Source organism: Schistocerca piceifrons, unplaced genomic scaffold (assembly GCF_021461385.2).
Source record: "Schistocerca piceifrons isolate TAMUIC-IGC-003096 unplaced genomic scaffold, iqSchPice1.1 HiC_scaffold_1355, whole genome shotgun sequence".
Taxonomy (NCBI): domain Eukaryota; kingdom Metazoa; phylum Arthropoda; class Insecta; order Orthoptera; family Acrididae; genus Schistocerca; species Schistocerca piceifrons.
Window position 1 is genome coordinate 12501 of NW_025727186.1, and position 2500 is coordinate 15000.

The following is a 2500-nucleotide window of genomic DNA, read 5'->3' on the forward strand; positions in this document are numbered from 1 at the left end:
CCTATGTTGTACCTTAACCTAACCTATGTTGTACCTTAACCTAACCTATGTTGTACCTTAACCTAACCTATGTTGTACCTTAACCTAACCCATGTTGTACCTTAACCTAACCCATGTTGTACCTTAACCTAACCCATGTTGTACCTTAACCTAACCCATGTTGTACCTCAACCTAACCCATGTTGTACCTCAACCTAACCCATGTTGTGCCTCAACCTAACCCATGTTGTGCCTCAACCTAACCCATGTTGTGCCTCAACCTAACCCATGTTGTGCCTCAACCTAACCCATGTTGTGCCTTAACCTAACCCATGTTGTGCCTCAACCTAACCCATGTTGTGCCTTAACCTAACCCATGTTGTGCCTTAACCTAACCCATGTTGTGCCTTAACCTAACCCATGTTGTGCCTTAACCTAACCCATGTTGTGCCTTAACCTAACCCATGTTGTGCCTTAACCTAACCCATGTTGTGCCTTAACCTAACCCATGTTGTGCCTTAACCTAACCCATGTTGTGCCTTAACCTAACCCATGTTGTCGCCTTAACGTAACCCACGTTGTCGCCTAAACCTGCTCTGTAATTGTTATACGACTCGTTCAATTACTGTAGTGTTGCCCACCCGCAACCCTCGCAATATAGTTCGCTACTCGCACTGCCCGCACCCCTGTGTATCGCTTCATGTTAAACACCTTGCAAGTCTTGCTCACTTTCCACATGCTCCTGCTGTACACTGTAATGTGGATGGCAGCAGGACGTACATGCCGCCCCTCCCCACGTCCCCACCTTGCCCCCTGCCTTCGCAAGCTGGTTGGTGAGAAGTTTGCATGTTCAATGCCCTTCGCATGCGACGTACTCAGGCTACGTTGTGGTGCGGCCTGTGTCAACTGTCCGCTGATGTCGTACGCGTGAACCACAATCTGTACTGCACATTCGTCCTTATGTACTGAATGATACATCGTGGCACATGTGTGACCGCACAACGACTGCGCCCAAAAACGGCGGACCATACAGTGCAAATATTGTGCACGCAGCTACGTGTCGTCTCCCTATGAGAGCTGGATTGCAGTGTGGTACGCCATAGAGACGTGTGGGAGGAACGGACGCCGTGGATGGCGATCAGCATGAGCTGTCTGTTGATGTATTCGGACCTAGTCGTCTCTCCTCACACACCGTGATGGCATGGTGCACCGCGTTCCATATCTGCGACATGCTACAGAGGCCGGTTGACAGTCGTTCGAGCAATGGACATCGCATACGTACGGGGGCCACCTTCCACGTATTGTCTAGGCGTGCACATTTTGTTGCGTGTATGTGGGCAGACGTAGTGTGGCGTGACACCTGACACAGGCATGCAATAATCGTTGAAGTTGCAAATGGCGATGGACGCCTGCGTTTTCTGGTGAAGTTACGCAAATGAACAAATGGTAACCTGTTGTGGTGCGGTTGTTCTCGCTAGGGGTGAATCGGTGATGGCGACGATAGGTTGAGGTACTAACCGGTTGTTCCAGCGATACCCACCATGCCGACGAAACTGAACGGCATCTGGGTGTGAAGCGATACGCGGCGGTGGCTGGGTGGGACCGTCCCCGGCCGGTGAGGGGGCGCCTCCCGGCGTGCTGGCCGCGCGGTGCGTGGGCGCACGCGCTACAGCCGGCTGGTGGGGGCGGCCAGTGGCAGGCGCGCCGGCCGACGGACGCGGCAGGCGTCGCAGCTGCGCGCCGGCGCACCCTGCGCGCGGCGCCGTGCGGCCAAAGTAGGTCCTCGCGGGCCCGGTGCGAAGCGCGGTGGACATCTTCAGTGTGCTGGTCCGATTGAGGACTGTGTGCGTTGAGGATGCGCCGCCGCCCGGCGCTCGGCGCCGCGACGCCGTCTGCTGCTCGGTCGCCCCAGCGGTTCTCGCTGGTGGTTTGTATCGCAGCTGTGCGGATGTGTTGGCGCGTGCGCTGTGCTGGGAGAGTTCGCTTCGGCACCCAAGTGGGGCTTTTGTCCTTCTGTGGCGCTGGCGTTGGAGCTGCCGGTCACCGTAGGTGGCGCGTGTTGTCTCCCGCCGGCAATGCCACGACAGCACGCTCCCGGGCCTCTGTCGGCAGCGGCAAGCTCAGTTGGGAGCACGGGTGGTCGCACCGAAAGCGTCTACTCGCCTAACTCCGGGCGATTGCGCCTCTCTCGAACCCGACCAAGTACTTGGGACGGCGCTGCGCGCCGCCGGGACCTGAGAGGGTTTCGAGGTGTATTGTGCAGGGGAGCTCAGCCTCCTCCTGTTTGCAGAATGATTGAGCGGACGCTTGCGTGTTCGCGCGGGCCCCCGGGACACACTCCCGGGCGGCCGGCTGCTCAGCTCTAGTTGACGCAGCTCCCTGGTTGATCCTGCCAGTAGTCATATGCTTGTCTCAAAGATTAAGCCATGCATGTCTCAGTACAAGCCGCATTAAGGTGAAACCGCGAATGGCTCATTAAATCAGTTATGGTTCCTTAGATCGTACCCACGTTACTTGGATA

General features: G+C 56.4%; 1 non-coding gene across 1 annotated transcript in view; it reads left to right on the top strand.

Annotated features, from left to right (window-relative positions):
• Positions 1–2355: 2355 nt before the first annotated feature.
• Positions 2356–2500, top strand: part of LOC124732624 — a 1909-nt gene continuing 1764 nt past the window's right edge. Inside the window, exon 1 of the ribosomal RNA XR_007008756.1 lies at positions 2356–2500. This exon is cut by the window's right edge and continues 1764 nt beyond it. This is a non-coding gene — a ribosomal RNA (small subunit ribosomal RNA).